Raw genomic sequence first — 10559 nt, 5'->3', positions numbered from 1 at the left:
TTGCTGTCTGCCAAACCACACTAAGTGAATCATTAACCATAATCCCTATCCAGGGCTTTTAGTAAACTGATGACTTCCTTTTTCTCCTGTCACTTACCTCAGGAATGCTGTTTTGCATATTGTCATCTACATAACATTGCAAAAAGCAAGAATAATCCTTTAACAGCAAGTGTGAATGATATGGTGGCTCAGTGAATCTATGTGTTCATCTGCATGCTTTGATCCTGGCCACCCTCGCGTTGAGTTCAGGATGTATCTTAACAATTCTTACTCAAATTGTGACCTCTTTTTGTCTGCTCTCACAGTTGTAGCAGCTTTAGGAGTTGACCTCTAGAGTAGAAAAGGAAGTAGTTATTCCAGGAAAGGAGGAAGTGCCCTGTAGTATGGGGAGGTATTTCAGTGGTTCAGAGGTAAAAGAAACAAAAATATGCCCTCCCTGAAACGTACATGTTGCTAGAGAATTGTTCCATGTTTTGTTCTGAATATTGAAGCGAAATCCTTTAACTGATGATGAATTCATTTCAGATTGAAGATGGAGTATGTGTCTAAACCTTGCATGTAAGGAGTCTGTTTTCCATCTTTGTCTCATATTGGCAAGGTATGTACTGAAACTGCCAGCAGCAGGAGCTTCACTACAAGAGTAGCCAAAGAGTAACTCACATGATTAACACTTTTATAGCACACGTATGTTTCTTTTAATTCCACTTCATTTTTCTTGATCACTTGTATCAAAATGCGTAAAAATCCTCTGGGTAGGCTGAAAAACACAAGAAATGGATAGCTTAGTTAGGTATTTAGTCCACACTTATTAATATGGGACCAACGCTTATAGTACTAGTGATGCTGGCATTTTAAGTTGCACTGGGAAAATAAGACTCCAGGTTTAGAAGTCATCTACCCCTGGGGTTTTCGGATGCTAATGAGAATAATAGAAACTGTGTGTATTATGTAAATAATGCTTTGATAGGTATAGGCATAGCAAATGCTATGTAGATAAGCAGTATAGAGAGCTGCTAGGACAACTGGCTGTTCTGTCACGTTCTTAGTTCCTTAATGTAATCTTCCTAGATGTTAGAACAGGCATTTTATAGGAAAACAAAGGCTAGGAATGATGCCTCCTGAATGTTAAACCTTTTACTGTACGTACGGCAGACTTCTACTGTCTGTGTGTTTTGAAAGAGTTTTTGCTTTAGGAAATGATAGGTGTTTGAACTGCTGACAAGCAAAACTTGCCCTTGGATGTGTAAGCACGTGTCTCGACGCCAGCTGAGATGAGTGTATACACTGAGGGCAAAACTTCACCAGAACATCAAAAAACAAAGGTGTTTGTAACTTTTCCTTTTGCTTTTTCAGTGCCAGTGATTCAAATAACTTTTGATCTTGAAGTATTAACATCAAAGGCGCATCTTTTTATATATGTCTTTTCTGAACTTGGACTGTCGTTTTAAAATTTTCTGACATTTATATCAAAGAAGTCTTGTAATATTCAGCCCACTATTTAACTGCAATTTTGCTACAGGTTTAATAGAGTTCTTGAAGGTGATATAGCACTTCTAATATCTCTCAATTTGCCAGCAAATAAGGAACTAGTCTCTCTTTTGAAATGTGGCAGATCACCCTTAGAGGAGCAAACTGAAACTGAGTAAAGGAAACTGGGTTTAGTGCTTCCTTTTTGATAAGCTGGGAATGAGCAATAACTGTGAGAATGAAATTGCAATTCCTTTGGGAGTGATCCATTTTGCATCTAAAATTAGGGAAGTTCCTTGCCACTTGAAGCACTTGAGGAGAGTATCTCACTGTGGTAACTTTGATTCTATTATCACCAGAATTTAGAAAGAAAGCATACAAATGTTTTACAATACCATGATTTTTTTAAAAAGTAGCTGAATTTCTATTTCGGTATAAAAGTATGCAGTTTATTATACAGGTTGTTACTGTCCCCAAGAAAAGATGTTTTGGGAGTGATCCATTTTGCATCTAAAATTAGGGAAGTTCCTTGCCACTTGAAGCACTTGAGGAGAGTATCTCACTGTGGTAACTTTGATTCTATTATCACCAGAATTTAGAAAGAAAGCATACAAATGTTTTACAATACCGTGATTTTTTTTAAAAAGTAGCTGAATTTCTATTTCGGTATAAAAGTATGCAGTTTATTATACAGGTTGTTACTGTCCCCAAGAAAAGATGTTTCTGTAGCTATAGGTGTATAGATATTTTTGTTGTGAAAATGATTATTCGGAAAACAAATCTACTTTTCTTAAGACATTCATTATAGAAATGATTGCACCACTTAACTTATCTGGTAAAAGCAAAAATAATGTATCTGTGGTAGGGGTAGGGATCTTTAAAACTGATAGAGGTGGCTATGTATACAACCTATTTATATAAATACTTTAAGTATCTCTGTCAATAATAGAACATGGATTACAAATACGTGAAAGGGAAAAATTCTGAATAACTTTTGTCCTTAGTTGGACCAAGTAACAATGGCCGAGTAAGGTTAAGGACCTGGTCCTGCTAACACACGCTTAAGGGCGTTAGTTCCACTGGCTTGAATCGGTGGCCTGTTTGTCTGCTTAAGTTGTGTGCAGGTAGCTGTAGGATTGGAGCTAAACAGTGACAGAGGGTATTGACCTGTGTTTTAAAAGTTCATTATAGAAAATGTTCAGTAATGCACTTGTTGGTGTTCTTCTGGTAAAGATAAGAGGTGTCTTTGTGTTCATTTGGGTGGGTGGGAGCTTACACAATGTGATTCTGTCCGGTTCTTTAACACAAGCTTAAATTTTAATAATGTTCCTTTAAATACGTATGTTAAAAAAAGTATTATTGTTTGAAAAGCTGCTGTTTGCTGAAACTGTCATTAAGTATTTCCTGTGAAGTTGTGCCAACTAATGAAACTATTGAGTTGAATTTCAATGGTAGCCATTTAAAAATTAGACATGACGATTTGTTAACGAAACAAAAAACAGCAGAAACAAGCCATAGAAACAAGTATTGTGGGTTTTCTACCCACCCTGCCACACACAAGGAAACATGAGAATGTCTAACCCGAAACTTCCTCGCCAATGAACGGTAACGCTGAAAGTAGAAACCCAGTTGGCACAGCCCACCTCCTAAATGTTCATAAATAGTTCATATATTTTACTTTTAAATAGATTCTAATAAGGAAAGCTGTTTAATCTTTAATGTCTTAAAATTTATAGTAACATTTAGGTTAAAGCAGTAGAAAAATCATTATGAAATACAATATGAAGGGTTTTGTTCCATTTCCTTTTTGCTGTATGAAGGATAATTGTTCTGTCTACCGTACTTTTTGGAGTAATAACAGCTTTTTTGCACTATGTAAATACTAGTGGGGATTCTTCCATAACTAATAAAAACGATTGTAGAAATTTATGGTGTTATTTCAGTGATATGTTTGTTCACAACTACTTTACCCTGAGTTTATGTTTGCAAATGCTGCCCTGGCAGTACAGGAGATGGAGAAGGTCTGTGTTACACCCTACTCGGCCACAGGGTGGAGGAGCCATGTGGTGGCTCCTGGCCTCTGGCTGGTGGTACCCTGGGCCCCAGCTCGGGGGTCACAGCCAGCGCGGGGAGCTGAGCCCCTCCGCTCACCTAGACTGAATGGGCACTGGCAGAGAGGCTGAAGAGAAAAACAGAATTAGCTGAGGAGTTTTCACATTATGGAGTCCGGGTCCCTGTTGTCACGCACCATCTCCATGATGACCAGGAAAATATGACATCGAAAACCCTACCGTTCTTCATTGGCCATGGGACTGAGCTAGGTCCAGAACAGTGAGTTGGGAGTAACATTTACTTAAGAGCAAATGAGTAGGAATAACCACAGGCGCCTCCAAAAACTAGGACTTCTTGCATGCTGCTAATGTATGAGAATTCAAGTTGACCTGCCTTTGTTGTTACGCTGGTGCTTGAAGTCGCCTTTGGAAAGTAACACGAAGTTCTCAGCATGTTGTCCCCTGTTCCCCAGTGACTCACTGGTAACTGCTCGCGCTTCCGCAGCTCTACTAACAGTGTCATTAACTGGTTTTGCGACTCCCACGTGTGAGAATATTTGTAGCAATTCAAAAAGGATACAGCTTCATCCTGTAATTTTGAATTTTCTATTTATGTGCCTGAACTTCATGTTTCAATTCTGCTATTGCAGTTGTCTTCTCTTGAAAGTGCTTCTGTTATAAACCTTACTTTGTAGGTGCTATCACTTACTGTCAAAATTGCTCCTCACATCTGAGTTCTACCTGCGTCTTCTCAACCTGATACGAATTTTGGAAAGTACAAAAAAGCAGGTGGCACCGTGTGACTTGTGCTATGGAAGTGACAAGAAAATTAACTACCCCAAAGCCTTACAAACTGAATTTTCCTCTCCATTTTTTCACCACTTAGAAAACGCTAGCCAGTTTGTAGTTCCCTTGAGGAAGTTCCTTGCCTCTGTTGAGAATTTTTTCAATAGCACCATAGGTGGCACTTGGCGTTTTGCATTGCTGCACATGCAGAAGAACCACCACGAGAAAAAAAAATAAATAAATTTGCTCCTGCCGTTGCTGCACTGAAGCTCCTACAAGCAGCGCTGGCGCTGCCTGCGCTCCGAGAGCAGCCCCAGCTCTGGGATACCCGCTTCATACTGACAGGGCTGGGAGCTTACGAACCTGCGTGTCCGTAAAGCGCGGAAAGATGCCAGTCAGTCAAACTGCGCTATTTATGCAGCGAAGATTGCTCTATGGGTTTGCTTTCAGACTTTTAGGATCGCTGTGTATAAACATCAGAGAGATCTTTTTTTAATAGGTTTTTTTTTAAGTGTTTTTGTTCAATACTGCTTAAAAAACAACCACCATACAAAAAAAGCCTGCAACAAACCCTAAAGGAGATGATGCAGCTGAAGGCTGTTTACCTTTTGGGGTTTTTTATGAGTTAGCAAACACTACAAAATGCAGGGAAACCGAAGCTGGAAGGTACTTTTTGGTAACAGCTACAGGCCCCTGGTACGCCCGTAGCTGTTAAATTACAGTTTTCCACTGACGCTTGGTGAGCGCGCTCTTGCGAGGCGGATGTGTGTGGGCGTCCATCTGGACGCTATCTAAAACGCCCAGCTATCTCTCGCCGCGTTGTTTTCCAAGGATAGGACTTTAATGAGTGAAGAGGAATTTAGTAATCGTGTTAACGCTGATAACAGACTTGCTCTTACAGAAAGGGAAATGGGAGAGGGGGCACGCAGTAAACTGCATTTCCTACAGTCGTCTGTGTGGCAGCTCGGTGCTCGGGTTCCCCTGGAGACTGCGGAGGCTGCGGTAGCACCACGCACGCAGGTAGCGGTTCGGCCTGTGTTTATAGGGAAAGCTAACGTGTCCCCACACTAAATTTGAAACAACTTAGTGCTTCTATAAGGCTTCGTGCCTATGTAGTAGGCTACTCATTTCTGGCAGAATTCTAAAGCAACAGTAAGTATTGTCATACTTTCAAAAACAAGTTGCAGTAAAAGTCCTGTTGGGTGGCATCTTTCAGGCAAAAAAACCCTAAATGTAAGTTAGAGCATTAAATTCTCTATAATGTGTTTCAAGCAAGGGAAGGGTGTGTTTTCAGATGGATTCTGCCCCTGAGAGTATTGTTTCAAACTCTTGGGGATTTTCCAGCTGCAGTTGAGAAGGTGAGTGCCCCTTCTGCCATCGACTGTTGCGAGGAGTCGGTGAGCTCTGGAGAGGCGAGGACGTTTGGCAAAAAAAGCTGTGGGTAGCAAGAACTGGAAGAAGCTCTTGCAAAACCTTCCTTATGGAAGAATGTTGATTGTAGAGGAAGAGAGCAAATTAACAAAAATAAAGCAATTGGAGATGCCCCCATGTCATGGTTTCCTTTCTGGTTCACTACAGCCAAGTCAAAGGCAACCGTCTAAGGATGGAAGCGGGAGATGCTGGGTGAGGGTACGTCCTTCAGTGTTTCCTTGGCGCTCTGCACAGCTGGGGAGCCACTGGGAGAAGCTCAACTGGTGGTGCAGGATTTATTGTTTTCAAATACGTGCTAGTGGATTGCCCTACAAAAATACAGCTTGAAGCTGAATTGCAGGGAAGGATGTGCCCTGCGTGCTACTGCGTGGGTACCAAGCCCTGTGATGCCGCTAAAGCACGACTGCTTCCAACTTCCTTTCGAGCTGACTAGTTTTGTGGTGCTGTTGCTGAAACTTGGTTCATGCGGTGGGCAATTCTGCCGAGATGAACCTTTAGGCTATTTTAGGCTGAAATTGGTCTTTGTAGCCCTCCTGCTGTGGGGCTGCGCGCAAAGCCGGAGCCAGGCACTAGCTGCTTAATCTGCTGCTGCTTTCAGCGTTTTGTGGGACAACAGACATCGGATGATGCTGGGTTTTGCTCATGGCCACTCGGCCTCCTTGCAAGCAGTGCTGAGGCAGGCCAGCAAGCGCTACTGAATGTATCTTTGGGCTCTTAGGATGCAGATCTCCTTTCAGAGAGCAGTAGTTAGGGCAGTGTGTATTCTGATGGCTTGCAGCAGCTCTGACTAGCTCTCGTGCTTGGTACATCCTCGTTGAGCAGTTGATGACTGCTTTCACTCAGAGCTGCAAGGACTGGCTTTGTGCTGGCTGTTGAGCAACCTTTGGGCTCTGAATTTCAGACCCTTGGACGGGAGTCTCCAGCCCGTTGCTATGGGGCTGTCCTGGTGGAAAAGGCGAAGCCCAGCAGTGTTTGAAAGAGGAGGTGGTGGTGGTGTTGCCAGGCAAAAGGAAGGGCATGAAGCACGTCCAGCTAAGCCCTGTCGTACGCTGTGCTGGGTCCTTCCACTCGGCTGCAAGGATACGCCCTTCGCCCAGGCGGAGCAGCCCTTTTGCTCTTACCCCAGTGTGGTTCCGCTGTCTTGTAGCTGCAGTTTTGGACAAGGTAACGTTGCTGTGAATGGTTAAACGGGGCCGAGCAAAATACAGCGTGGTGCCTGAGAAGGAAAATTGCAACTTGTCTATGAGTCACCCTAAGGACGTGTTTTCTGGGATTAGCGCTGTTGGATCCATCAGAGCTAGAACAGGAGAAAAGCAGCGACAGTCTAATCTCTGACTTCTGTATCCAGGGACGTGTAGCAGCTGTGCCTCTGTCCTCCTCAAACCCATTAGCTCTCAGCTCTGCGGCTTCAGCCCCTGCAAACCCCCTCTGACTCTCCTGAAAGTAGGAGGTGGGCTGCAGTTGCCGAATATGCCTGGTTTTAACTCATTCAGCACAAGGAAAAGGTATCCATAGCAGATAAAACAGTGAGAGCGATTCAGTAGGTGGGAAAACAAATTTCTCTCAATTGAAATGAAACAGTGGCTGTGCAGGACTTTCACTAGTGCAAATAAGCATGCTCCAGGGCTTCCCAAAGGTACCTGCCACCACGTTGCTGGTTACGGGGTTTTCCTGCCGTTCTGTGACACTTTGCTGATTTCTGTCAGCGTCAGCCAGGCACATCGATGAGGAAGGAAGGCGGATCAGCTCAGTGCACCTCAGCATGAATTAACTCTGCTGTTGCTATTTATACAGGAAAAAAAAGTCCCCTTTTTGCTCTGTGTTCTAACAGAAATGCTGAGCTCTGTCGTGCCGGTTGCAAGGAGCACGTAGCAGCTTCCTCCGGGCCCCTGCAAGAGTGCAACTGCCTTTCGGGTGTGCTCTGCGGGTGGGCGGCAGCTTCGCTCCCTGTGCTGCCCACACACGCTCCTGGTGCAAGACTGCTGAGCTGGCTGCTCTCTTCCAAATTGGTGCCCAATTTGCCTTGAGCTCTCCTGTCACCAGTGAGCACCACGTGCACGTGTCCCGGCATCTGCCTTCCCTGGCCCCCGCGCTGCAAGGGGAGGGTGGCGCGGTGGCGTTAACTGCCTGCTAGAGCTGTGATCCCACAGCCCCAAATCTGAAATGGTGTCGCTCCCAAGGGTGCCGGGGGGGCTCCTGGGGCTCCGGGCTGGCACTGCTCCTTCCTGCTGCAAAGGCTCCCTGCGGTGGTGCTGGAGATGTGGCTGCTGCTAGCTCGCCGCCTCCTCTGCAGGTCTTTTAAGGGGGGGTTAGAGGTGGCTGTAGCTGGTTAAGTGCTTGCTTCTGCTCCTATGTAAATGGTGCTGCCCTGTCAATGTGGTTATGCCTGCCAAAGCTCCTGTCCCCTGTGACAATACGTGACTGGGGGCCGCTCACACCAGTTTTTCATGCAGCATATTTGAGGCTGAGAGACTCTTTGGGGCTGTAAACAGGGTGTGATGGAGGGTTTGGGTGTGATGGGGCTGATAATGCAGTGACCGAGGGAGGTTTCAGTTCGTAACTGTGCACCAGAAGGGCATTCCCACGTATCCTGAGAAAACACGCACGGCGCAGACCTTCGGCAGCATGCACTGTCGCATGCCAGCAGCCACGCCATGGGCAAAATGCCCTTTTTCTGTGTCTTCCCTGGGCTGTGCAGGCAGCGGTGGGCAGGTGGGCAGCAAGCTGGGGCAACTCCCCGGGCCCTGAGCACTGCAGGCAATTGGGAACTCAAGCCATAATCGAGAAACACAGGCTCCTTTTAGGCTGCATACAAGGCTGGAGGCTCAGTTTCGCCAGTGCTTAAAGGCGCTTTGTTCTCTGTGCTGGTTAGAGGCTGATTTCCCAGTATCTTAAACAGAAATCTTGTTTTTAGCCTTGAGAAAAAAGCTTTTTAATTTACAAAGGCACAGCATTTTTTCTTTTTCCCTCCTCCCCCCTCCCCGCAATGGCCACTATTCCTTGGACAATGCCGCTCTTTGCTGGGTTCTGCTCTCGAGCTTGTATTTCTTGATCGCTGCTGAAAACAGAGCTTGTCACAACTGCATTTTTCTCTGGAACTTGCTGTAAAACACCAGCTATTCTTCACCTCCCACACCGTAATCACACTCGCTGGTGCCTGTGAGCAGAGAAGTGCCGGTTAATGTCCTGGCCTCCCTCGCCTCTCTGGGAAAGCCCCCCCAAGCCCCCACCCAGCACCCGGGGAGGGCGATGACGCTTCAGCCATGGGGCAGCAGGTGCTGCTGCCATGCAGGGCTCGAGAAACAGCTCTTGAGCGATTAGCGAAGGACAGGCTGTTGCGTTATTGTATCTTTTTCTTGAAAATGTCCCCTTTCACCACCCGGGGTTACAGCCGGTCCTTTTACCCCTTTTTAGCTCCAGGCTGTCAGCTGCAGTAGGACACAGTGGGGATTGCATCTCCTGCAGGGCCAGCAGGGCCCCCGCCTGCCCCTTTTCTCACTCAGACAGGTAGGGAAGGCTCAGATTGCCTCCTGGGGAAATCGGTTTAAAACCTCCTGGAGCAGCCGGTGAGAGGGCTCAGGAGATGAGGGCCGGCGCGGGCCAGAGGCAGCCCACGGCCACGAACTAGCCTCTACCTGAGCCAACGCGTGGGGGAGCATCCTGGTCACCAAGCCACCCTTTCCTGGTGTCGTCGTCTATGCTGAGGGGCTGCTGTAAGGCAGGAAGACCCTCACTGCGTGCTCAGAGAAAAGGTGGGAAGGATGGTAAGGCTGATCTCGCAGGAAGAGGGAATTTGGTTTGTCTGGTTGCACGTTTTTCATGGCAGTAAAAAGAGAAATCTGGGAGGTGCCCCGAGACAGGAGCCTGGGCATCAGCATCTCCTTGAACACCGGTCCTCGTTGTCCCCTCTATGGTAAGCACAGTTCCCACCCCCCTCCAGTCCCTCCTCGCCAGCGAGGGCACCGTGGCCAGTCCATCCCGGCGGTTTCTTCCAGCCCTGCTGATGTCGTCTTCTAGCGTGGCGTCAAAATGAAAGAGTTAAGAAAGAAACATGTTTATGTTAAGAGAGTTTTGGTGCTTTATGTACAAGCAACAGTGCTGCTAATCGCTTCTGAACGTTTGCTTTCCTTTTGTGCTCAAAGCCATCGTTAAAGCGTCATGAGAAATTAGTCACTCTTTGGAACTTGCGGCTGGTCCAGGTTTTGCCTTTGGGTTTGATTTTGTGAGCAGTCTGAGCCACCCTCCCCAAAAAGGGTTGATTCAAAAGCAGCCGCTTCCTCTTCGGGCCCATGTTTCACTAGCAGAGTCTGGACTGAGGGTTTTCCCCTACTTGATTGTGGCAACTATTGCACCTTTTAGGATTAATACCAGCTTTCGTACAAGAGAAAAAAAAAATGCAATGGCTGTGTTGAGCGCTCTCTGTCTCTCCGGCTCCCTGCCCATTATTTTCTCCTCCTGTCACAGGCAGGGCAGCACGGCCTCCCCTCATCCACCGGCAGCTGATTTACAGCGCTAAACGCGAGGAGAGAATGAGGCCAGCAGCACCGTGAGCGTGAGGAAGGTGAACTCAATACTGGAAACCTAGCGAGAGAAGAGACCTCAGCTAAGGGAGGGACCCGAGGCCGCTGGGCCGGTTTTCCCCTTCTGGCCTGACCCCCGTGGCCTGCATTTCTCTTCCCACCACGCCGCCTGAGGCGTCGAAACCCCACGCGGAGCCGAGGTGACTCGTGCCGAGGGCCCAGATGGTTTCCGTGAGTAAAACAAACCCGGCTCCCTCCTTTTGCTGCCTGAGGCACACGCAGTGCGGGAGACGGCCTCGCCCCA

This window comes from Aptenodytes forsteri, unplaced genomic scaffold (genome assembly GCF_000699145.1).
Source record: "Aptenodytes forsteri isolate BGI_AS27 unplaced genomic scaffold, ASM69914v1 Scaffold1, whole genome shotgun sequence".
NCBI classification, from domain to species: Eukaryota; Metazoa; Chordata; class Aves; order Sphenisciformes; family Spheniscidae; genus Aptenodytes; species Aptenodytes forsteri.
This window is presented reverse-complemented; position numbering follows the sequence as displayed.